General features: G+C 40.7%; 1 long non-coding RNA gene across 3 annotated transcripts in view; it reads left to right on the top strand.

Annotated features, from left to right (window-relative positions):
• Positions 1-27,293, top strand: part of LOC139185410 (uncharacterized) — an 82,756-nt gene extending 55,463 nt beyond the window's left edge. For all 3 annotated transcript variants that reach the window (XR_011569039.1, XR_011569041.1, XR_011569040.1), the window contains one exon: positions 1-27,293. This exon is cut by the window's left edge. This is a non-coding gene — a long non-coding RNA (uncharacterized lncRNA).

A 27,293-nucleotide genomic window follows, 5' to 3' on the forward strand; every position in this document is an offset into this window, starting at 1 on the left:
GCAACACACACAAAAACACTGAATATTGGAGAAATTATATTAACATTTAAATATGAATTAGGTGGTGAATATCACTGGTTGGAGCGGAAAAGGGATAAAGATCCACGAATCCTCTGGAATAGTCATGGGAGGGCCCTGAGGTTGATAGGCCTCATGTCGGCTTCCAGGTGAAGGCAGAAGGGGATGCCCAATAGTAGAGCAATGTGTGAAAGTGATGGTTTGAGAACCAATCAGGGTTAGATTTGTGGAAATTTTCCAATGTCACGTCACATAATTCTTTCCTCAGTTCCTTTCTGGCCTTGTAGTTGTTGCTGTTCAGTCAATAAGTCATGTCTGACTCTGTGTCCCCTGAACAGCAGCACACCAGGCTTCCCTGTCTCTAGGGGCCTTCTCCTGGAGTTTATCCAAGTTCATTTCCATTGAATCAGTGACGTTACCCTATTGGTGATGCTATCTAGGTTATTCAACATTTTATTCATAGTTGACTCAGAAAGAACCTAAATAAGGTGAGCTGATCAATAGGATAGATATCAGTTACAAAGTAATCAGAATACCAAAAGACAGGAAAAGGGACTGAATTTCATATAACGAACATAAATTCTTGCTCAAGGATTGAGAAATTTTGCTAGAAAATTGCTTATTTTCTAAGTTGCTTTTCTTTGTAAGAAATTTTAGCCAGTAATGTTTTTGTCCCCTTGACAATGGTTAGTATAGTATAAGTAAAATTTGTGAGACTTGCTTTGGGACCAAGATTTTAATTAAGTTGGTACCGAACCTAAAATCATTGAATCTAAAACTGCATGAGAATTAGAAAATTAAAACAGCAGAGAACAATGGTCATCCATTGGTTTTAGTCATCCATCATGTACAATAAAATCTATTTATTTTAATAGGTAAATGCACTCAAACATGACTAACATTTCCGAGTGCATTTAATGGATTACTGTACCAGTTAACTGCTGCTGCTGCTGCTAAGTCACTTCAGTCGTGTCTGACCGTGTGCGACCCCATAGACAGCAGCCCACCAGGCTCCCTGGTCCCTGGGATTCTCCAGGCAAGAACACTGGAGTGGGTTGCCATTTCCTTCTCCAATGCATGAAAGTGAAAAGTGAAAGTGAAGTTGCTCAGTCGTGTCTGACTCTTCGCGACCTGGTGGACCGCAGCCCACCAAGCTCCTCCATCCATGGGATTTTCCAGGCAAGAGTACTGGAGTGGGGTGCCATTGCCTTCTCTGTACCAGTTAACTAGCAAAGCATAATAGGTTGGGTTGCAATCTAGTATTAAAAATGTTGCATCAAAATGTCCATGGCTAGACACAATAGAAGTTATTTCTCTAATATATCTGTGCAGGTATTCTTGGTCAGTGAAGGCTGACCTCCAAGTGCTTTGAGGATGCAAATTATTTCCATTTTGTGCCTTCTTCTTAGTTGACTATGACCTCAATATTCTTTGCATCCTCCAGAGGAAGGGCAAGCAATATGGAGGAACCATATCTAGCTCATTTTCTACCTTGGCATGGAAATGAAATATATCACCTTCTCTAATATTCCACAGAAAAGAATTAAACACTTGGCCCCACCTCAGTGCATGGCAGGCTGGGAACATCCATATAATGTGGCTACTTCCAGCCAAAGTATGCGCACAGGAACACAGATTTTTATGTACAACTGTCTTTGTCACAAATCTCAAGTTAATCCTTTAGCCAGGATAGTGAATTTTTATTTCAGTGATAAATTTCCCAGAAGAATAAAAGACAACCAAGAAGAAAATATGAAAAATGCAAATTGTAATCATTTTAGGACTGGAAAGCTATTTTCATTTTGAGCAAATAATCTGAATTTACACGGAGGGTCTTGTCCTTTTTGAAGACAGGCAATTTTTTTTTTCTTCCAAAAATGATTTCTCTTGAATATTAAATAGAGACTAGGGGTTAATGGTTGTATGAGCATAGAGTACCTGGAAAAATTTGTTGCCATGACAATGTAATTCACATCATTAATAACTTGTATTTATTTCCTCTTTTTTCAAATAGGTGAAATTTAAGAAAAGCTAAAATAATCTCTAAAATGCCAGAAAACTAAGAGACTTTCATTAGAATCATAAATAGTCATGTTTCTACCACTTGAAAATGATTAGAAAGAAAGGAAATAAAATTTCCCTGAAGTCAGCTTAGATGCATACTGATTTTATTTTAGACAAAATATCCTCTTTTTAACCTTGATCCATGTGTTCAGACATGCACATGAAGTAGCAGTTCATATTCAGGCTGCTCTCTATATATCAAGTATATTAAGTGTGAATATGTTATGTGTCATTTTGAATAAGGAAAGGCACAATAAAACACAACAGCAGTAATAGTGTTTAGAACACTTAAAGTGGGTACAACTTAACCCAAAATATTGGAAGAAGTACTATTACTTTCATGTTCTTTAGCTTAACAAAATATTCGTCTATATACATACTTTCTATGTTCTAAATTGAATTATTTCTGTCCTAATGTGTGACTCCAGAATGCTAAGGGGATTACAGTCCTTACTGCTTACTGCAAAAAGAAGAGAGAAAAAGAAAAATATTAGATTTTTCAATAACATTTTAATGCTCCCAGACCATGAAATTTCATTTTACTGCCTACCTTTTCCCTCCATATTTAATCTCCAGCTTCCTTCTCCACAGGATATTAAAATTTGTACTTTTTTTTTTTCACTCAAAGAAAGAGGAAGAAGAGAAAAGGCCATACTGCTCTCCATCATCTCCCTCATTTCCAATTTTGCTTCTTTATATGCGGAGCTGTTGCAGGAAATTATGTGCTAGAATGGCATTCTCTAAATTTTGTGAAACACTCACCTTTCATAATGTTAATAGGGAGAATATGAAAAAATTCTTATTTCAAATGTTTAAGATTCAGTAGTATAAGCAAAATCAAATTTTATTTCTCTTTATTTTCTTAGTGCAAGATTTCCTATAGCTTTCAATTAGCAATATGCCTTCTACCCCTCAAAGAGAAAATAGGCTATTACAAATATGCCTTCTGATCATCAAAGAAATGGAATATGTAGGGGCTTCCCAAAGTTATTTGTAATGGAACACTTCTTGCCAGACATCTTGCAAGATTATTACTCAGTTGAATGCTCTCTGGGAAACACCAGCTCAAACTTTCGCACAGACTCTCAGGGACACCTTAAGTTTTTTTTCCTCTATTATTGCCTAATTTGAGCCCTATTTCAAATATCTTGCTGTTCTCTACCCCATCTCCTTTTATCTATGGATCCAATATTTGTTTCAATGACTTCTTCTATGAAAAATAAAAGCTAAAACATTATTAGTTCCTGTATGAAAAGCTATCTTAGCTAGGGTAGGAGAGCAAAAAATATGATTCACCAAGTTTTTGGTATTTATATATATATATATATATATATATATATATATATATATATTTGCTTCAATGACTATAAATTTGAAAGGCAAGACATTGTCCTTCCAAGTAGATGCACCATAATAAGACTAATAACTTTCTGATATTCAGCCCCAAAATAGGGACTAAAACACATTACATGACAAATGGAAAATGGCCCCTTTCAGAAAACTTTTATTTTAACCATTAATTTTTAGACCACTTTAGACTTGCAAGAGAGTTTTCAAAGTAGTATAGAGAACTGCAGAGATTGCACACTCAGCTCCTGTCATGTTAGCATCTTACATAACCGTGGAAAGTTTTATCAAAACTATGAAATTAACTTGGGAAAACACTATTAATTACAGTACAGAACTCACTTGAATTCTACCACTTTTTCTTTATGTCTTCTTTTTGTCCCAGGATCGAATCCAAGTGCAACACTGTATTGAGTTCTCACATCCCCTGTAGTCTGTGACAAGTCCTCAGTCTTTCTTGGCCTTTTATGACCATCACACTTTTGAAGAGTACCAATCAGTTATTTTGTGCAGTATTCCTTGGTTTGGGTTTGTCTGATGTTTTCTCACAATTTTATTGAGATAATGTGGTCCGTCTCGTCAAAGCTATGGTTTTTCCAGTAGTCATGTACGGATGTGAGAGTTGGACCATAAAGAAGGCTGAGCCCCAAAGAATTGGTACATTTAAATTGTGGTGATGGAGAAGATTCTTGAGTGTCCTTTGGACTGCGAGGAGATCAAAGCAGTCAATCCTAAAGGAAATCCACTCTGCATATTCACTGGAAGGCCTGATGCTGAGGCTGAAGCTCCAATACTTTGGCCACCTGATGCGAACAGTTAATTCATTGGAAAATACCCTGATGCTGGGAAAGATTGAGGGCAGGAGGAGAAGTGGGAGGATGAGATGGTTGGATGGCATCACCGACTCAATGGATATGGGTTTGAGCAAACTCCGGGAGATAGCAAAGGACAGGGAAGCCTGGTGTGCTGCAGTCCATGGGGTCACAAAGAGTCGAACACAACTCAGCCATTGAACAACAACAAATGCATTACTGAAAAGGATAATATAGAAGTGCTATGCACTTTTCAGTGCATGACAGCAAGGAGTTAACAATGCTAATAAACAGTAGCAATGATTTTGACTTTGATTACTTTGTTAAGATGGTGTGTGCTGTAATTCCCTCTGTGAACTTTTCATTTTTATTTGTAATTCATGAATATTTTGAAAAAAGATACTTTGAGACTATGCAAATACTCCTTTTTCTGCTTAAATTTTCTTACTCACGTCAGTATCCATTGGTGGCTTCTGTCATTGGAAATTATAACCATGGCATTCCAATGGCGGTTTCCTAATGTCTTCAATTTTTCCACAGTTATTCATTGAAATTCTCCAGTAAGGAAGAGTTGCTGCTTTTCCTTCATTTATTTATTCAGCTAGAAATTTATATCAATATGAATTTGTAGTTCTCTAATTCTTTAGGTTATAATCTAATACTACAGGTATTTATTGTGTTGCTCAATTTATTCCAACCAGAAGCTTTTAGCAAGCACTAATTAAAATGAGTTATGTCATCTTTATAGAGTGTTTTGGAATCCTGTATGTGTAATGGATCAAGTTCAGTGAAGTGAGAGTTGGGGATAGAAATGATTTGTTCCAGAAACCCTGCGTCTGCTTTGTTTGAATTGTGTACATGCTACAGAGACACTTGTGTGCATATTGGCCTTGTGCTCTGAGTTGTTTCTTGCCCCTGTTGATCTGTGGCACCAGATGAACTGACCCCTGGCAAAAGTCATTCTCAATAGTTGCTGTTCTATGTGCATAATGAGCCCTTGGCATAGACCTTGGTCATGGCTGAATGCTGGTCATCTAGTAGACCCATGAAAGACTCTCTTTTCTGGACTCCACTACTGTCCTATCTGCACTTATATACCCAATCTGGCAAATTAAATGGATATGCTTGTAAGGACAAACCACCTTTACTTGCAATTCCAGATGCCTTCTTCTATTATTCAAAGAGAAACAGAGTCTCATCTAAACCACAAAGACTTCTCCTTGGGCATGACATAATTGTGTAGGCCACAGCATGCATTCCCACTTAATGTTATACTAGATGGAATCAATGCAGTCACACATTTACTCAACTTCAGCTTTTAGAGAAGGGGTGGGAACTTGAGTATCGTTTTAGGTCTAGGGAGCAAGAATCAATTTATTTTCTTCATTTTCCTCTGCATTATTTATAAATTTCATAATACTGTCCATACATTTAAATAGAAGAAATGCAAAATGATGACAAAGGTCCACATAGCCTAGCTATGGGTTTTCCAGTGGTCACATATGGATGTGAGAGCTGGACCATAAACAAGGATGAGCACCAAAGAATCGAGGCTTTTGAACTGTGGTGCTGGAGAAGACTCTTGAGAGTCCCTTGGACTGCAAGGAGATCAAACCAATCAATCAGAAATATTCAGAAATCAATTCAGAATATTCATTGGAAAGACTGATGTAGAAGCTGAAGCTCTAATACTTTGGCCACATGATGCGAAGAGCTGACTCACTGGAAAAGACCCTAATGTTGGGAAAAATTGAGGGCAGGAGGAGAAGGCGACGACAGAGGATGAGATGGCTGGATGGCATCACTGACTCAATGGACAAGAGTTTGAGCAAGCTCTGGGAGATAGTGAAGGACACAGAAGCCTGATGTGCTACAGTCCATGGGGTTGAAAAGAGTTGTACATGACTGAGCAACTGAACAACAACAGGACCTCTGTGTAACTTGATCAAAAGAGCAGGTTGACCAAATGTGTCTCGGTCTACCAGAGCAGGAACAACTGTACATGTAGGGCTCTACTCTTAATACTTTACATGTATAATTGATTTCAATTAGTGATTGCGAAAAGCTTCTGCTTGGAATAACTTGAGCAACACGATAAATAACTATAGTATTAGATTACAACCTAAAGAATTAGAAATCGACAAATTCATATTGGTATCTCTTTTGTTTGGCTTCTCTCTCATCCTAATAGATTAAGCCCATTCATTAAGCTTAGTGTAACTGTTATTATATTAAGAGTAAAAAAGAGGAATGAGGAAAAGGAGACAAAAAATTCATTTTTATGCAGAACTTGCCAAATGTCCTTTCTGAGTGAACATTTATATACATACTCAATATGTATATTCATTTAATCTTTATAAAATTCCTAAGAAATACCATTATTACTGTCAATTTACAGGAAAAGCAACTGAGACTCATAAAGGGCAAGTAATCTAGGAACTTATCACAGGCTAGCTCGTAAGTAGCAGAACTAGGCTCTGAACCCAAACACCTGGTTCTAAAGTCTGTGCTACTAACATGAAAAAGGATAGCAAATCTACCATTTGGTCATTTAAGCTCAAACTTTGTATAATCTGCCACTATGGACGTAAGAGCTTTTCCTATGGCCATTACCAGTTACAGGTTATATGAATGTCTTAGTCACTGACACTCCATTTTGTCAATAGGATCAGTTGGGTTGCTCATTTTTTCCTGGTTTAACATTTACTGAAACTCTGCCCTGTTTTAGGGTCTGTGCCAAATGCTAGGTGAGGGAAAGACTGGAGAGAGAATACAGAAATAAGTAAGACAAAATCTTTATCATTAAGAAAAAAAAAAAACTAACACTTATTAAAAATTGTTTCAACTGCTACTACTGAATAGATGCTTTGAGATATTTATTGAGAATCTTGCAAGGAAGCAACTTACTCTGAAGTAGGAAGTAGGCAGGACTTCCCTGGTAAAGAATCTGAGGAAAGAAATGTAATGTGGGAGACCTGGGTTCAATATCTGGGTTGGGAAGAGCCCCTGGAGAAGGGCAAGGCTACCCACTCCAGTATTCTGGCCTGGAGAATTCCATGGATTCTATAGTCCATGGGATCGCAAAGAGCTGGACATGACTGAATGACTTTTACCTTCACTTTCAGGAAGTAGGCACGGTTTTGTGGAGAAGCCAAGATATTAAAAGCTGAACGGAGAGGAATTCCACCTGTTGCAGGTGAGAACAACTCACTCACGGTGGATTAAGAGAACCGTGGGAAGTTGGAAGTGGCTCAAAATAAGAGCACTTGGTGAAGGAAGGTGATGGAAGTGGGAAGGTGAAACACAGGGGGAGAAAGTTAGAGAAATAGGCAGGTTTCAGCAGATCTTGAAGAGCCACATACCAGAATGAATTTTTGTTTTCTTTGGTGAGTAGGAACCATTGCTGGTTGAAGAAAAGAAACTCAACACAAACAAGCGTGGAACAGATATCAGTACACGTATGCTCTGTCCCTGGCTTGGGCAATATCAGGCTCCGTGATGCTGGATGGAGCAATCCTCCTTTCTGGGCTTCAATTACTCGTTTGCAAAGTGAGGACCTAGCTTCCTATTATTTCTAGGATCCCTTCCAGCTCTCAAATCGTATCTATTTCCATAATTATCCATTTGCGGTCTTTGTATAGGAAGTGGTCTGAAACACATTGGGAAATAAAAAGCACCGCTGATCCCAACCAGAGATGCCAGGGACTTTGAGAGGTAATTGGTTGCATCCGTCACAGAGCATCAGTGTGTGCTGCTGCTAGGGCTGAGGCTCTGCGGCTGCAGCTCAGACGTGAACACCTCGGTTCCACCCAAGATTTATCCCTGGCAATTCTGTAAATTGTTATTCTAATGCCTGTGGGGATGGAGTTTCATAGCTGCAAGCCACTCTATCAGAGGGCTATTTGGCTCATAGCACCTTAACTCTGGGAGCAAGATGTTTTATGTAGCCCTCAAGGTTCTCATGGGAAGAGGGGAAGATAGTTGCTGGGTGTGTGGATGCCTAACAGTTTTTATAGCTGGAGCAAAAAAGAAAAAAACTGTCACACTTTATTTGCGTATATATTTGTTTAGCAGCTCTATCCATTTCTTTTCTGAAATAGCCTTTTGCAATATATATGATCACCAAATACTTGTTTTACAGTCAGCAAATATTTAATGAGTCATTGTGGAGAACATTTGCAATGAAACACACTCCTCCTACCCACTCCCCACACAGACACACACAGACACACACACACACACTCACCCAAACATGTATGCATAGTTTAGGGGGCAGAGATAAAGCATCCCCTTTCCCAGGGAACGCAAGTTGGCCAAAATATATCCTTTGCCTGTGGCTCTCACGTTGGAGACATTTTTTCCTCCGAGGTCATGTATAAGTAGACATCTGTAAAATCAAACTGCATGTGAGACTTCCTCTGTTCCTTTCAGTTTCTGTTCAGCTGGTGGAAAAATCTGCCAGAAAGTGAGAAAATATTGGAGAATGCCAAGAAAAATTTCTTCCTGTTCAATCGCCGTGAATTTGAGAGCAGTCGTTGAGAAGGCTTCTCTCCTTGGGACAGCAGATTCACAGAGCAGAGGTCAAGGGTGCAGTCCGTTCCGGGTATCCAGGCCCCAGCATCCTGGCTGACCGGGCTTAGCTCCCCTGACCATCGCTTTAGGAAAGGCAAAAGGACTCTGATAGCACCTCTCCTATTTCACCTGCAAAGCACATTATAATGTTCTTTTGGTTATTCTACTGTTTCTGTAACTTTCGTCACTTTTTTTTTTAAATGTCCCAGTTTTCGCATTAGTCCTCTGTGTGAGTTCTTACCCTGTGATTGATGGAGACCTATAACCACAGAGTTTTTCAGCCACTCACTGCACACTTTCTTGATTCCCTTATATCCTGTGGCGGAGCCCTTTTCATTCTGGACTTCATCTTTTCATCTTTATCTCACTTCCAGAGCCCTCTTTTAAGGTGATAGGTGCTTCATAAATTCATTACCAAGGTTCCAGATTACTGTAGCTCTGTGGCCATGAGACTAATATTTACAATGCAGCTGGTTATTAGGAAAAGGAAGGCCAACTTTTTGTTTGTTTGGTTTCATCTGAGTATGGCTTTTCTGCAGTAAGTTCTGGCGAAGAAAAGGTATGTATGGCTGATTCACTTTGCTGTACAACAGAAACTAACACACCACTAAAGCAATTATACTCCAGTTTTAAAGAGAAGAACTAGGTAGTGGGCATACTTTATTTAAAATGGATAATCAGCAAGGACCTACTGTGTAACACAGGGAACTCTGCTCAATATTACAAGCTCAATGGGAAAAGAATTTTAAAATGAAAAGATACATGCATATGTATACCGAATCACTTTGTTGTACACTGGAAAATAAAACAACATTGTTAATCAACTCCAATATAAAAAGCTAAAAAGAAAGTAAATGACAAACTCTCAAAAGTCATCCTTGCAGAAATGACAGAAGTGAAGTGAAGTGAAAGTTGCTCAGTCATGTCCGACTCTTTGTGGCCCCATGGACTATACAGTCCACGGAATTCTCCAGGCCAGAATACTGGAGTGGGTAGCCTTTCCCTTCTCCAGGAGATCTCCCCAACCCAGGGACTGAACCCAGGTCTCCCACATTGTGGGCGGATTCTTTACAAGCTGAGCCTCAAGGGAAGCAAATGACAGAGATATTGCCTACACCGTTTCTGCATGAATAGTCACTTTACTTCCTGAGCAACAAGGAAGGTCTAGGGAACAGCTACTTGTATTTCAAGTCCACGCCCCTCGCAGGACTTGTCCAGGGTGCTGTGCCTGCCTTGCCCCGGGAGACCTAAGCACTTTGCCAGCCCCACAGTGGCTTCTGGCTCACACTGCGTGGACTTTAGGTACTTCCCTGTCCCCTTCCCAGACTGAGTGTGACTACCTCCAGGGCAGGCATTGGGCTTTGTACCAATTTCCATCCAAAGCATACAGCATGTTACCTGGCATCTAGAAAGCTTCCCAAAGACACTGACTAACTGTATAAATAAACGCTTAAAGGGATAGCTGGATCAATGATCAAAATTGAGCAATTTGAATTTTCCCAATTCTGAAGAAGAAACCTACCTACATTCAAATCAATCACTTGTGCCTTGGGTTTAACTGTTCTTTTGAAAAGGGATACTTTTGAGCTCCAAAACATATCAAAATTTTTTTTTTCTCCCTGTCGGGGGAGTTTGTAATTTCCTCAGTTCTGTCTCATCGCAACAAAAATTTGAAGTAATGGAGGGACCAGCGTTACAGCCCTCAGACGGACCAGTATTACAGCTCAGTTTTATTTAGAAAGTAAAGGAAAATACATCCTATAGACATGAGGGCATGCTGACCCAAAAGACCCAGAGAAGAGATGTCCCCAGCCCAATTTTGGCTCCACTTTTCATATGTTTTTCCTCCTCCCCCTGGGCCTATGTAAATTGGGCTAGCCCCGAGTGCTGTTTGTTTTACCTGAAGTCCCCACTCCGGTCCTTGGACCTTACTTTGTTCTATTTTTGCATGCTTTCCCCTTCCTTGTCTTTTAGCCACCACCATTCTGGACTCCGTTTTCCTGTTCTAACTGCCTAACATCCCTAAGTAGAGAGAGGCCACTGAAACGAATCCCTATATGACCATTAAACCCTGGCTGTCCTCAGAATGTTGATCCATAGAGAATTAGCCATAGATGATTAACATCTCCCATCCAATTCTTTGTGTGTGCATGAGTGACGATATCTTTTTGCACATCTAAAGCAGGGCTTTTCTCCTGCACAATTTTAAGAAAGAAAGGTAAAATATGTTACTTAAAACTAACTCTGAAATTCCCTCTTCTCTTTTCAGTAGGAACCCATTCTCAGCATACGTAAGGCTTTATGTGTGGTCAAAACACATGCAACTATTTGTGACAACTAGATAGATGTGTGAACAGGAGGGGAAGAACAGGCAAATTTCTTCTTGGGAAAGAAGGTTCTGGGACCATCTACCTTAGAATGTCTAAGTTCTCTGGCATCGCAATACTTTTTTTATTTCTTTATTATTCATCTCCAGAGAGGCTCTTCCAGATACTTCTAACTTTCCTCCATTCTTTACTGGCCCCTTTCACAGAAATTGAACATGACCCATGGATACAGTCCATGGAGTTGCAAAGAGTCGGACACGACTGAATGACTTTCCCTTTCCCTTTCAGGGTTCCAGAAACACTGAATTCATCAAGTTGGAGTCTCTCTCTCCGACACTCCAAATGCCTTTGGGGAACAATGACTTTTCTGTCTTTATCTTAGATATCTCTTTACATATGGGCTTTGAAATATCTCTGAAAAAAAGTTGTCTTTCACTTTTAAAAGTTAGTTCCTTGACCTAGAGCTTAAAGAGCCTCACATCGGAAATGTGCCATACAAATTTTCTCTCTTTCTCCTACAGTTTACCTTTTCTATCTCCACTCTATCCTTTCCTTCATTCTTAAAAATATGCACTCCCCACCCTTGTGTGTGTGTATGCTAGGTCGATTCAGTCGTGTCCAGCTCTGCCACCCTATCTCCAGGTTCCTCTGTCCATGGGGATTCTCCAGGCAGGAATCCTGGAGTGGGTGGCCATGCCCGCTTCCAGGGGATCTTTCCAACTCAGGGATCAAACCTGAGTTTCTTATGTCTCCTGCATTGGCAAGCAGGTTCTTTACCACTTCCCACCCTTAAAAAAGAAAGAAAAAAAAAATTCCTGCTGATTTGTCAAAGCTGTATTTCCATTCATTTCCCTTCCTTAAATGCAATTGTTTTGTTTTGTTTTTAACTGGACCTGCTCTCTTCACTTCTCTCCTTCATTCCTTTATCCTCGACCTGAACTCTCAGCCACTACAGTGGAACTCCTTTTATTAGGGTCAGCAGTAACTGAAATGTTAAAGTCTTGTTGAAGATACAATTTGAACATAAAGCCATGAAACATGTATCTTGGGACTCCCTTGCCTCTGGGACAAGACTGGATCTCCTTCTTCCATGCTCACTATCCCCTCTTGTGGCACAGATTGCTGGAACTCCATCATGTCTGTGTGCATCTCTTCCTCCTAGGAGCACACTTATATCACAGTAATCGGCCTCCCTGCAATTGTAAGTGATCATGTGACTGAGTTCTAGCAATTGAATATGAGGAAAAGAGGAGTGACCCACAGGAAGAAAGAACGATCTAATTGTGTTAAGCAGAGTCTATTGATGTACACTGAGCTGTATCATACGCAAGAATTTAACATCTATTGTGTTAAGCTACCAATATCTTTAAATAGCATTCGGCCTAACCTGATAATGCAATTCTCTATTCTTTCCTCTGCACTCACCCTGTTAATATGGGTTTTCCTTATGGTCATACTTCCAACTGTTTTTTCAATATCTTTATATATTACCTTTGAAAACGTTCCCTTTTCTTATGGTTCCAGTCTCCCAGTCTCTAGCTCTGGCAAGACCCACTTCCTTCAGATTTGTGTTTACCTCTGGCTACTGAATTTCAACATCTGGGTATTTGATACCCACCTCAAATTCAATACGATCAAACTTAAACATATTGTCATCTCTGCCCACCATATTTCCCCCTAAAAATAAAAAAGTAAATTAAAACTTAGCTGGATAGACTAACACATGGATACAAGGAGCGCTATAAAATAAAGATAAATGGATAGCTGTAAATAAAAGATACATGGATAGCTATAAAATGAAGGAAGCATGTTGTTTTTTATTATTTAGTCACCAAGTCATGTCCAGCTAATTGTGACTTCATGGACCGTAGCTTTCCAGGCTCCTCTGGCCAAGGAATTTTCCAGACAAGAGTACTGGAGCAGGTTGTCATTCCCTTCTCCAGGATATCTTTCCAATCCATGGATCAAAACCACACTCCTGCATCTCCTGCATTAGCAGGTGGATTCTTTACCAATGAGCCCTGAATGGGATGCCCATACCAATGGGATGCCCTAAAGCAAGCATAGAAAAGAGTAAGCTGTGTAGTAACACAAATAACATGAATTTCAACAGTTTTGTAGTTTTAAAAAATAATTTCAAATATTTGAAACATTTTATAATAAAATACTAGAAAATTTTTCAAAAATAGAAATCATATATTCTCATTATTTGTGAGTAATTGATCATAGTAAGGTAACCAGATAATATTTCACTTTCCCTGACCCAAGAGAGTCAGTAAATGGCAGATCAGACTCTACTGTCTCCCTGAACTCAGCAGCAGCTATCTTTGAAATGTGCCCCAGGGATACACCACACTAGAGCTTGGGAGTCAAACAAATTGCTGCAGTACCATAGACTTCATATTTTAGAGGCTCAAAATGCATTTAAGATTCTCACCATGCTCCTGAATTTTTTAAAATAGTAGATTTATTTGACTTCCCTCTCCTCACTTTCAAAATATATTTGAACATGAAATCCAGGTATGTAATATCCATCGATATCGAGCATAAACTGTGGAAAGCGCCAGTCTAAATTTGTTAGTAAACAAACTCCTCCTCATGCCCTGAACACAAAGTGCTTCCTCACTCTCACCGCTGGTTCTGGACAGCGCTGCTTCCTTTCAACTCCTCCTCATGCCCTGAACACAAAGTGCTTCCTCACTCTCACCGCTGGTTCTGGACAGCGCTGCTTCCTTTCCACGGAACACACTTGTCTTTATCTCTGCCTGGTTAGTGAACTCATGTCTGCGATCATGCCTTCAGGCCTTGGTTCTACCCCTTCCCAGCTTTGTGTTGATAACCCTAAATAATTATTTAAGCATTCTGAGCTTCCTTCCTCATTGCTGGAAAAAAAAAAAAAAAAGAGAGAGAGATAATAATATCTACCTGACTTAGTGACAGTTAAGTTTAATAAGATACTATTCTTCAAAAGTGTAAGCCTATAGTCCACAATAAATATGCCTCCATTGTCTCTTATTATAGAAAGGTAGGGTCGTGAAGCACTCGTGAAAGTAACAAAGCACACTGTCCTAGTGCGGGAAACACTTTTTTGGGAGGAAGGGGAGACACTTAAGTAGTGCATTTCCTTGGTGATGGTTTCCCTTTCTGCAACTAAATGTACCTATAGTCATCAGTTGAGTTTAGTCGCTCAGTCGTCTCCGACTCTTTGCAACCCCATGAACTGCAGCACGCCAGGCCTCCCTGTCCATCACCAACTCCCGGAGTTCACCCAAACTCACGTCCATCAAGTCGGTGATGCCATCCAGCCATCTCATCTTCTGTCATCCCCTTCTCCTCCTGCCCCCAATCCTTCCCAGCATCAGAGTCTTTTCCAATGAGTCAACTCTCCACATGAGGTGGCCAAAGTACTGGGGTTTCAACTTTAACATCATTCCTTCCAAAGAAATCCCAGGGCTGATCTGCTTCAGAATGGACTGGTTGGCTCTCCTTGTAGTCCAAGGGACCCTCAAGAGTCTTCTCCAACACGACAGTTCAAAAGCATCAATTCTTTGGTACTCAGCTTTCTTCACAGTCCAACTCTCACATCCATATGTGATGACTGGAAAAACCATAGCCTTGACTAGATGGACCTTTGTGGGCAAAGTAATCTCTCTGCTTTTCAATATGCTATCTAGGTTGGTCATAACTTTCCTTCCAAGGAGTAAGTGTCTTTTAATTTCATGGCTGCAATCACCATCTGCAGTGATTTTGGAGCCCATAAAAATAAAGTCTGACACTGTTTCCACTGATTCCCCATCTATTTCCCATGAAGTGATGGGACCAGACGCCATGATCTTCGTTTTCTGAATGTTGAGCTTTAAGCCAACTTTTTCACTCTCCACTTTCACTTTCATCAAGAGACTTTTTAGTTCCTCTTCACTTACTGCCATAAGGGTGGTGTCATCTGCATATCTGAGCTTATTGATATTTCTCCCGGCAATCTTGATTCCAGCTTGTGTTTCTTCCAGTCCAGCATTTCTCATGATGTACTCTGCATAGAAGTTAAATAAGCAGGGTGACAATATACAGCCTTGATGTACTCCTTTTCCTATTTGGAACCAGTCTGTTGTTCCATGTCCAGTTCTAACTGTTGCTTCCTGACTTGCATACAGATTTCTCAAGAGGCAGGTCAGGTGGTCGGGTATTCCCATCTCTTTCAGAATTTTCCACAGTTTATTGTGATCCACACAGTCAAAGACTTTGGCATAGTCAATAAAGCAGAAATAGATGTTTTTCTGGAATTCTTTGTTTTTTCCATGATCCAGCGGATGTTGGCAATTTGATCTCTGGTTCCTCTACCTTTTCGAAAACCAGCTTGAACATCAGGAAGTTCACAGTTCACATATTGCTGAAGCCTGGCTTGGAGAATTTTGAGCATTACTTTACTAGCATGTGAGATGAGTGCAATTGTGCTGTAGTTTGAGCATTCTTTGGCATTGCCTTTCTTTGGGATTGGAATGAAAACTGACCTTTTCCAGTCCTGTGGCCACTGCTGAGTTTTCCAAATTTGCTGGCATATTGAGTGCAGCACTTTCACAGCATCATCTTTCAGGATTCGGAATAGCTCAACTGGAATTCCATCACCTCCACTAGCTTTGTTCGTAGTGATGCTTTCTAAGGCCCACTTGACTTCACATTCTAGGATGTCTGGTTCTAGGTCAGTGATCACACCATCGTGATTATCTGGGTCGTGAAGATCTTTTTTGTACAGTTCTTCTGTGTATTCTTGCCACATCTTCTTAATATCTTCTGCTTCTGTTAGGTACATACCATTTCTGTCCTTTATCAAGCCCATCTTTGCATGAAACATTCCCTTGGTATCTCTGATTTTCTTGAAGAGATCTCTAGTCTTTCCCATTCTGTTGTTTTCCTCTATTTCTTTGCATTGATCACTGAGGAAGGCTTATCTCTTCTTGCTGTTCTTTGGAACTCTGCATTCAGATTCTTATATCTTTCCTTTTCTCCTTTGTGTTTTGCTTCTCTTCTTTTCACAGCTATTTGTAAAGCCTCCCCAGACAGCCATTTTGCTTTTTTGCATTTCTTTTCCATGGGGATGGTCTTGATCCCTGGCTCCTGTACAATGTCACGAACCTCAGTCCATAGTTCATCAGGCACTCTATCTATCAGATCTAGGCCCTTAAATCTATTTCTCACTTCCACTGTATAATCATAAGGGATTTGATTTACATCATACCTGAATGGTCTAGTGGTTTTCCCTACTTTCTTCAATTTAAGTCTGAATTTGGCAATAAGGAGTTCATGATCTGAGCCACAGTCAGCTCCTGGTCTTGTTTTTGTTGACTGTATAGAGCTTCTCCATCTTTGGCTGCAAAGAATATAATCAATCTGATTTCGATGTTGACCATCTGGTGATGTCCATGTGTAGAGTCTTCTGTCATACCCTCTTGCAAAACAAACCATAAAAATTCAAAACACAAAACCCTTCAGTGAGTCTGCATTTTTCTCCTAATATAATTCAAATCATTCAGCAAGGCTTATAAGCCCCTTTGTAATGTGACAAAGGGGTTAGACACGTGCTGAAATACAGACACTCTCCTAACCTGAGACCTAAGACTCAGGCTAACGGTTTGAGCTAGAGACAGCCTCTTTTAATTGTTCCAGGATGGCTAAGGATTATTTGTGTGTATCAACCTGACTGGACTACATGCTGCTGAGATATTCAGTAAAATACAGGTGTTTCTGTAAGGGTATTTTTGTGGGAGATGAACATTTAAATCAGTGGACTTTGAGTAAAGTGTATTGCTCTTCGCAATGTAGGTAAGCCTTATTCCATCAGTTGAAGCCTTGAATAGATCAGAAAGACTGGCAGAGAATTCTCTAGCAGACTGGCTTTGGACTTCATTGCAATATCAGTTCTTCCTGATTATATAGAAGACTGCTTTCAGATTCAAGCTAAAACATTGATTCTCCTGGGCCTCCCACCTACCAGCTTTCAGGCTGGAACTTCAGCCTATTGGCTCTCCTAGGTGTCTGGCCTTCCAGCCCACTCTGCAAATGACTTGTCAGCCTTCACAATCTCATGACCCAGTTCTATATAATAATGTCTTTCTATATCTATGCTGTGCTTAGTCGTGTCTGACTCTTTGCGATCCTAAGGACTGTAGCCTGCCAGGCTACTCTGTCCACAGGGCTTCTCCAGGCAAGAATACTGGAATGGGTTCCCATCCCCTCCTCCAGGGATCTTCACAACCAGTGATCAAACCCAGGTTTCCCACAGAACCCAGGTTTTCCACCCAGGAAAAGCAGACAGGTGTTTTACCATCTGAGCCACCAGAGAAGCCCCAAAATACTGGAGGGGGTAGCCTATTCCTTCTCCAGGGGTTCTTCCCTACCCAGGAACTGGGGTCTCCTGCATTGCAGGTGGATTTTTACTAGCTGCGCTACCGTGGAAGCCCATCTATATCTATCTATATAAATATCTGTAACTATGTCCTATTGGTTCTATTTTTCCTGAGGAACTCTGAGTGATACAGTGGAATGAAAACGTTAGCATTTTATGTGACTTTTGTTAAGTGAAGAAGTTTGGGAAACACTGCAGTTTCTACTTATCAAATGCACTGTGGCATGCCTTCTTCCAGGCCTTTGGGTTTTTGTTCCCCCTGCCTGGAAATAACTTTCCTTTCTGCTAGTTCCCTTATGGTCATCTCACCTCTACTCAGCCAAACGTTCTCATCTCTGGCGCTGTTCCTTCTGGCAGGCTTTCTTCCATGGCGCCTGTGCAGCCCTGCAGAGCTGCATCAGGTGCTTCTTCCATCAGCCTACTAACATCCTTGACTAACATCCTAACAGCCCTATGCTTGGCTCTGTCCTGGTTGTCTCTCCAGGGTTCTAAAACTACTGACCTACCTCCTCTCTAGATTCCAAGAGACTGAGTGAATTAGTCACAAGATCTACTTCATGATATATCCCTAACATTTTGCCCAGTACCTATCTTACGGCAGGTCTTCAAACAATATCTATCAAATGAACAAATAAGTAGAAAATATATCCACAGTTTCAAGAAGAAGAGTTGCAACTCAAAGCAATCTAGAAACACTGCAACTCAAAAAAAATAAAAAATCAAGTGAAACAGAATGCAGGACAGAAGCAGCAACAAGACTTCTTTTTGCTCAGCAATACAATTGAAACCAAATAGGGTGTTATCCTTAATTTAGCTTCTGGAAGAAGGGCCACTCACAGAGATGTGATTTCCATATATTTAATACAGTAATCAACTTGGGAGTCCTTTTACTCTGGAGGTCACAATATTTTCTCTACTGGCTGATATGGTAAATGTTTTAGGTTACACGGTCTTTTGGTCTTGCTTAGTGGCTCAGACACTAAAAAAAATCCACATGCAATGCAGGAGACTCCAGTTCCATCCCTGGGTTGGGAAGGTTCCCTGGAGAGGGGCATGGCAACCCACTCCAGTATTCTTGCCTGGAGAATCCCAAGGACGGAGGAGCCTGGCAGGCTGCAGTGCATAGGGTCTCACAGAGTCGGACACGACTGAAGTGACTTAACACACATTCATGCACATATTCTTTGTTGCAACTACTCAACCGTGGCATTATAGCACAAAATAATCCATAGACAATACATAAGAACATGAATATGTGTGTATTCGAAAAACCTTTATTCAAAAGTACTGGTTATATTTGGCTCATAGACCATAATTTGCCTACACCTGCTCTGAATGAAAGATTCTCAGCCCATGAATGGGAAGAACTGCTTGTATTGTTTCTCCATAGGCCATTAGCATCAAGCCCCAAACATTTTCTATAATCACTATTTTCAAGGGCCTTGAGAAACTAATTGATATTACTCTTTATTGTCATACTAGAGCAGGTTGCAAGCAGTAAATGTCATTCAGATAATTCTTTCTTACAGACATACAAGACCAAGCCTTTTTTGCACACACAATGACTCTTAGAGGAAGCAAGGCAGGGATACCACAGTTGGGCTCTAAGACCCGGACCACTCTGAAACACAGGAAGAAGTTCTCTGTATATAAAAATAAACGGGCAGTAGAAACAGTCCCACCACACTGGGATCCCTCCATGTGATAAAGGATACAGAAGGGATCTTGAGAGATTTATTTGCAGAGAACTATCATTGTGCTGTGAGCATTTCTCCTTCATAACAAAGGGGAGGCTTGCTACTTTCTAGTCCTAAGCCCAGTGTGTGTGTGTGTGTGTGTGTGTGTGTGTGTGTGTGTTTAGTCGTTGTTCAGTCTCAGTCGACTCTTTGCAACCCCATCGACTGCGGCACACCAGGCTTCCCTGTCCATCATCAACTCCCGGAGTTTGCTTAAACTCATCTCCATTGAGTCAGTGATGCCATCGAACCATCTCATCCTCTGTTGCCTCTTCTTCTTCTGCCTTCAATCTTTCCCAGCATCAGGGTCTTTTCAAATATGTCAGTTCTTTGCATCAGCTGGCCAAAGTATTGGAGTTTTAGCTTTGGCATCAGTTTTTCCAATGAATATTCAGGATTGATTTTCTTTAGGATGGACTGGTTGGATCTTGTTGCAGTCCAAGGGACTCTCAAGAGTCTTCTCCAACACCACAGTTCAAAAGCATCAGTTCTTCGGTGCTCAACCTCCTTCGTGGTCCAAGTCTCACAACCATACATGAATACTGCAAAAACCATAGCTTTGATTACATGGACCTTTGTCTCTACTTTCTAATATGCTGTCTATGTTTGTCAGAGCTTTTCTTCCAATGAGCTGCACTCACCATCTGCAGTGATTTCAGAACCCAAGAAAATAAAGTTTGTCACTGTTTCCATTTAAAGAGCCTCTTATGAAGGTGAAAGAGAAGAGTGAAAAAGATGGCTTAAAACTCAACATTCAGAAAATGAAGATCATGGCATCCAGTCCCATCACCTCGTGGCAAATAGATGGAGAAACAATGGAAACAGTGGTTTAGTATGGGAAAAGAAAATTTCAAAAGGAGCTCAGGAAGCTCCACAAAATACTTCCTCCACAAAGGAAATGCACAAGTCATGGTGCAGATTGTATGAGAAAGCTACACCATTCTGTGGGCCAGATTCTGCTTTGAAATTTAGTGGTGCCTTGTAAGGTGAGTTGGAGACCAACCCAGGCAAGAGCCATGGTCCTGAAACTCCTATCCCCTGAACAAAATATGCCACCCCGAATATACCACTTTGAACATTATTTTGAACAGAAAGAAATTGAAAAACTGCAGATGTAGGTTGTTTCTCTGTTCTCCCCCTCTCTATCTAAAACCAGGACATGCATTCCCATGAGACATATCCCTTCCCTGTACCTGGAAGAGAAAAACCTTAAACCAGAGATGGGGAGTGGTTGCTGAGATGAGTCTTTACAAACAAACCTTGCCAAAATAACTTGTATTTTCCATCGCCTTCCCTCACATATTTTCTAGAAATTCTCCTATAATTTACCACCCTTAGATCCAAATCCCTTTGGCCTTTGTCTTGTCATGTTACCACAATTCATCACTCTTTGTCAAAATGATATATAAAATCTTGAATCTATCCACTTACTTGAGGTTTTTACTTCTTCCCATGAAGCCCCTTATGCCACATAAAAATATTGAATCAATAAACTGTGTATGCGATTTTTCTCCTGCTGCTGCTAAGTCGCTTCAGTTGTGTCTGACTCTGTGTGACCCCATAGACGGCAGCCCACTAGGCTCCTCTGTCCCTGGGATTCTCCAGGCAAGAATACTGATGTGGGTTGCTATTTCCTTCTCCAATGCATTAAAGTGAAAAGTGAAAGTGAAGTTGCTCAGTCGTGCACGACTCTTAGCTAATCTGTCTTTATTCCATTTCATTCAAAGACCTCAGTCACAGAACCTAGAAGGGTAGAGGAAGAGTCTTTCTTACACTGTCAAGGCCTACAAGCCAAAGTCCACTTGAAGTAAGATGAAGGCTTACATACCACTCCTGAAGGAACTGGTATGTAATCCTCTGCAAATTTTGCCCACACACTCGTTGAGCAGTGATGGAGAGGCATCAGGAGGTATACCACCAAAATTCAAGAATAAGAAAGGGAACAACCAAAGATTCCATGAAGTCACCACGAGAGAAAGCAACAGACCCCATTACTAATCTGTGAGACCCAGAGAGGATGGAGCACAGCCAGGCAGCCTGGGCACACATACCACCCTCTACTGACCCCTGAGCAACGCAGTCATACTCAGAGAGACCTTGGCAGCAGTAAAAGAAAGAAAGAAAGGCAGGAGGTGAGCGAGAACAGGAAGGGGGAGACTCCTTCTGTGAACCAGTTCTGAGAGATGGAAATATTTAACCCCACACTGGCTCAGATGGTAAGGCGTCTGTCTACAATGCGGGAGACCCGGGCTCCATCACTGAGTCAGGAAGGTCTCCTGGAGAAGGAAATGGCAACCCACTCCAGTGTTCTTGCCTGGAAAATCCCATGGACAGAGGAGCCTGGTAGGCTGCATTCCATGGGGTCGCAAAGAGTCCAACACGACTGAGCAACTTCACTTTCTTTCTTTCTATGCCAAGTTCAAGCTTAAATTCTTATCCTTGACTGAAGAAGCTAATTAGTGCTTCGAGACTCTATCTATGATCTAGAGTGTTGACAGGATCTAAGAATAATGAGACAAAGTCATGGAATCTATTGGAACAAGGGAAGACTGCCTCCAACAAGTGCCTGGATAAAGTTGTAAAGAAGTGGAAGAGATAAAAACCTGGCTTCAGATCATGAGCTCTGCTTTATTTCTTATAGTTACACGTATCTTTAAAGAAAAAGATAATTGTCAAGTAGACTCATTTCTTTAACACTGTGCCAATCAATGTGAGTTGAACATCTATACTTCGCTACCATGGCAGTAGGTGCCAGGGAAAATATAAAGAATAGTACATTAATCTTGCCATCAATGAGCTAATTAATGATAAAGCAGAGTAAGCTAAGTAGTTAGCAACAACTGTCATAAGCAATCGTTCTTTTCCCTCCAGTCCTGAAACTCTTTAAGGGTCAGGAGCGTGTGTTTTTCCAGCTCTAGCTAGGTCATTGACGAGGATCACTTAATAGGCAGCAAAGAATATTTGAAGAATGAATAGATAAGTGTTATACCATACAAGAGATTTTAAGATTGTTTAAAATACAAGGCAATAGAAATTCTGGAGTTTTACAGAGCAGTTCTCTAAAAACAGATGTTTGGTTTCAATGACATGTGATTTTTATTTCTAACTTGTAGATAATGGACTAAAGAAACCTTGGGATTTTGCATGATAAAAGCTCATATTAACAGACGTTTACACAAAATTGGCCATTTAACAAAGAGATTTTTTTTTTAAGTCCTAAAACATTATCTTTCTCATTTTGCTTTTTGAAGAAAAATGGGTGATTATGAATTGCTTTTCATTAAGGAATTACCATTTATCTTATCACAATATTTACTCTCTTTTCCTATGTTTTCTATTTCCTTATCGTTGAAGAACGAACTCAAAAATTCAGTTGCATGGAAACAACTGTTGATTTTTATATTCAAATGACTATATATTTCCTCTACAGTTCTGATGGTTTTCCTAGCTTGCTGTTAGAAGAACGTGCTGATGTCAGGGGTCTTGGTGAAGTTGATTAGCTTAATGCTGCTGTTCCCTAGGTGAGGTCTGCCTGCAGTTCAGCCCTTGACATCTTGCTACTCCTTTGCAACCGCATCTGTACAGCTCCTAAAATTTAACTCAATTTGCCATCTTAGAAGAGGCCCTGGGAAAAGCCATCATCATAAAAAATTTTTTTTTTAAAAAGTGGGTCTAGTAAAGAGCAAAAGAAAAACAATCCTTTCCCAAACACCTCTCTGGAAGACAGAGTGAAAAATGTGAGCTTTGGCCCCTCTGCTTCCCTGAGGAAAGGGGGAGACAGTCTGAAGAAATGCACACACACATACACACTGTCATTCAGACGCAGCTGGAGAAACGAAGTCAGGTTCAGAAGGCCTGGCTCCAAAGAAAATAAGCTTTTAAAACTTTTCTGGGGGACTCTCTCATCTGTGCTCAGGGCTGACTAGGTATCTGATGCATCCACCCCTCTCTCAATTAACAGATGCCGGGCAGGCACAGGGCAACAGGGAAGAACACTTGCTTCTGTCTCTAGAAAATCCAAGATGGTGTGAACTTCAGATCCTGGCTGACCCAAGCCAAGGCCATCAGTTGCTTTCCTAGTAAAAGAACAAATTCATCCAGCAATGTAAGGCCCTCTCATTAAGCAGGAATGTGTTCTCAACTGGCCAGCGCTTCTCTGTTGATGACAGATTTAGAGGCACATTTACCCACAATGGCAATTCTGAGGTGCAATTACTCCTTAAGAAGTTTGTTTTTGTTTATGAAAGATGCACATACATAAGAATATGAAGAGTTATTAAAGACTTGATCTCTTCCTTGGGACAGTTCTAAGTACTTTTCCTGAGCTTGTTTAGTTCTTGAAATGACTCTGAAATATAGACTATTATTTCTTCACATTTTGGAGATGAAGGAGCAAAGAGACTAACATACAGCTGAGGTCATACAGCTAGAAAGTGGTGGAGCCAACACTTTACTCCAGGTGTTCTGGTCCCAGAATGCATCCTTTCATTCTCTATACTTAATATTATTAACCACAAAACTAAAGATAGACTCTTATACTTCATGGCAACAGGACTTAAAGACATAATGGTGAACAACATAATTATTAATAGCGTGCCCCACTTTATTGGTCTGGGGTGTGAATTAAATCACAAGTCTTTTAATATATATAATTGTAATTATATATACATTATATAATATATTTATATATTATATATAATTAATGTTCCTACTAGGACACAATTTATTTTTCTCTAGGTCGGTTGCATTCTTTAAGGTGCATGATTATACAATTCAGTCATGATTTGGATTCGCCTTTGAGTAGAAATCAGGGTATCTACCTGGAGCCTCAACACCAGCAAAATGCCCATCAGAAGCAGATTTCTTCAGACCAAGACTCCTAGATTTCCCTGTCACCACTGTGGAAGAATCTACGTGTTATAACGTGTTATAACTTTGGCCAATGACAAGGACTTCGCTGTGGAGATACCTAGAGAGAATCAACTGGACCAACCAGGCGTAGAATTGGAAGGTGCTCTGTCTTTGCCATGAGCATCACTGATGAAGCAGGCTGGCCTCAGGTACAGTCATGCTGTACTCACGCCTCTGCTGGAGTCTCTTGGGGAATGGAGTGGTAACAAGAAGACTGTCCCTTGCTTATACCACATGGACTACTTCCCATGCTTCTGCTCCCTTTACTACGGTACGTTATTTAAAATTTATATCTGCTGACAGTAATGACAAAGTGCATCCATAATACCAAACGGCTGGGTTAAGAGAATCAGCAATTCCTCGTCATTATCAGGCTTGGATGTACAGCTTGGGTCAACAATTCAGGTGACTCAGTCATTTGCTATTAAGTTCTCTCATGAGAAAGAGTGCCATGGAGATCAGTATCTTTTATTGCTCATTAAATTCACTTAAGACTGTGTCAGTCTTGAGATAGGTTCTATTAATCACAGAGCTCAAGAAGGAGAGGAATGGTGGTCTGCAGCCTTTTTGTCTTGAGAGACTCCTGAGTCCCATATGCTTGGATTTCTGCATAACAAGGCATTAGAAGGGAAAGCTTGTCAAAGTAGAATACTCTCTTTTGACCCCAATCCTCTCTATGACACCAGAAAACTACCTTCAGTTCAGTTCAGTTGCTCAGTCGTGTCCGACTCTTTGCCACCCCATGATCCGCAGCACGCCAGGCCTCCCTGTCCATCACCAACTCCCGGAGTTCACCCAAACTCATGTCCATAGAGTCGGTGATGCCATCCAACCATCTCATCCTCTTCCATCCCCTTCTCCTCCTGCCTTCAATCTTTCCCAGCATCAGGGTCTTTTCAAATGAGTCAGTTCTTCATATCAGGTGGCTAAAGTATTGGAGTTTCAGCTTCAGCATCAGTCCTTCCAATGAACACCCAGGACTGATCTCCTTTAAGACAGACTGGTTGGATCTCCTTGCAGTCCAAGGGACTCTCAAGAGTCTTCTCCAACAACACAGTTCAAAAGCATCAATTCTTCCGGCGCTCAGCTTTCTTTATAGTCCAACTCTCACATTCACACACGACTACTGGAAAAACTACCTTAGGGGACATTGATTATTTTTTCAATATAGAGAGGGTTTTGAGTTCTGTTTTAAGAAAATGATAAATATCAGCTATGGCTAATGGGGTAAAAATGATGTAAAATCCACTGTCAGGTGAAGAAAGAATCAGGTGGATAGCCTGGGTTTAGACACATTGAACAGCAAACTTTAGTAACTAATGCCTTGGCATGATTTAGTTTTCCCAGTGAATAGAAAAGATTTCAAAGTGTACATTGTACTACACAGATCACTGAATGCCACCTCTTCCCCTCCTTACCCTTTTGTTTGCTTTAGGTTAATACTTGGACATTTAGACTGAAAAAATGACTTGAGAAATTGCCTGATATTTCCTTTGTGAAATCTAAGACCCAGATGAGTTGTTGTGACCTGTGTTCTGGGCCCAGATGGTTAGAAAAAGAGTAGGGGAGAATCTGGATCTTCAGAATAAGCTCATAGGATGCTTCTATACACAGACACCTGCAGATTCAATTGTACCAATTTAATTGCTCTGGTTCTAAGTAGACTTCAAGGAGGTTTCCAGCTGTTAGCTATGACTGCTTTCTTTCTCCAGCCCAGCTGTGGCTTGGGAAGCGTGTTGTATCCAGAGGGTCAGGATGTTCATGGAACGCATTCCCGTGATGGCTCGTGGAGGACAACTGTGTGGAAAACAGTAACTAAAGTTCCTGACGGCACATTTGATCTCCTCGGGTCACACTGTGTGTACCCCTTATTGCCTACTCAGCTCCTATCCCTGTGAAGCCAGAAGACTTACTCTGATTCTCTCAAGTAGAGACAGAGACACACGTTTTTGATGATCATGGTGTAATGTGGTAGTTACAATTTGCACATGGTGATTTGATTTCCAGTCCCTGTTTCACCTCTTGAACAAGTTGTACAACCAACTCCAGCTTCAAGTTCTACAACTGGGATGCTCGATAATAACATGCTGCTGGCTTGATATGGTGACTAGGAAGTCTGGCATGGAGTCAGTATAGACTGCTACCATCAAAATCTCTGTCTCAGACCTCTGGGGTTTCCAGTCCAACATGTAGACCTTAGACATCATTCTCCTGTCCTGGCAGAAAGATAAAAGGCAAACAAACTGAAATTCAACAACTCTTCTGAAACCTATTGAGGTCACAGGGCAAACATATTTTGAAAATGAGAGACAGAGAGGAAGATACAGAAAATCACAGCTTACCAGAAGAATCCCACCGGCCATTGCCAATATTCTTGGGAAAAGTTTAAATTATAATTGAAAAACTGTTAGATGCTCAGTATAGTTTATTGAAGAGAATTTAGAACTCTAATGGGATACAGCACCAGGAAAGGGCACACTTGTGAGTTTCATCTCTAGCAAATCCTACCAGATCCTCATGGTGTAGAAAACCCTCATTCTTCTAGCAAGAAAGAGGATTTCTTTCTTGAAATATTTCAAAACCCATTTTGAAATATACCTAGAGCTTTCTATTTTACTCACCTAGAACTGTCCTGAAGGGAACCTATTTTACCAGAGTTTAACAGAATGACCTGGGATTTTACCAAAGCCTAACAAACAGGTGCAGGGGTGCGGTGGGGTGGGGTGGGGGGCAAGGGAGGTATTAACTCCAGGCCCCTCTAACCTTCCACAGTGAGAGTAGGAAAGATCCAGCTGCTGGAGTTGGATGAAGTCTCCTCCAGACTTCAGTATGGAGGAAAGGAATTATCCAACTCAGGTTCACTGAAAGCCTGAAAACTAATCATAAGACTGTAGAAAGAAACAAATCGCCAGTCCAAGTTTGATGCAGGATACAGGATGCTTGGGGCTGGTGCACTGGGATGACCCAGAAGGAAGGTATGGGGAGGGAGATGGGGGGTGGGGGCGGTTCAGAACTGGGAACACATGTACACCTGTGGCGGATTCATGTTGATGTATGGCAAAACCAATACAATATTGTAAAGTAATTAGCCTCTAATTAAAATAAA

The sequence above is a fragment of the Bos indicus genome, chromosome 10, assembly GCF_029378745.1.
Source record: "Bos indicus isolate NIAB-ARS_2022 breed Sahiwal x Tharparkar chromosome 10, NIAB-ARS_B.indTharparkar_mat_pri_1.0, whole genome shotgun sequence".
Taxonomy (NCBI): Eukaryota; Metazoa; Chordata; class Mammalia; order Artiodactyla; family Bovidae; genus Bos; species Bos indicus.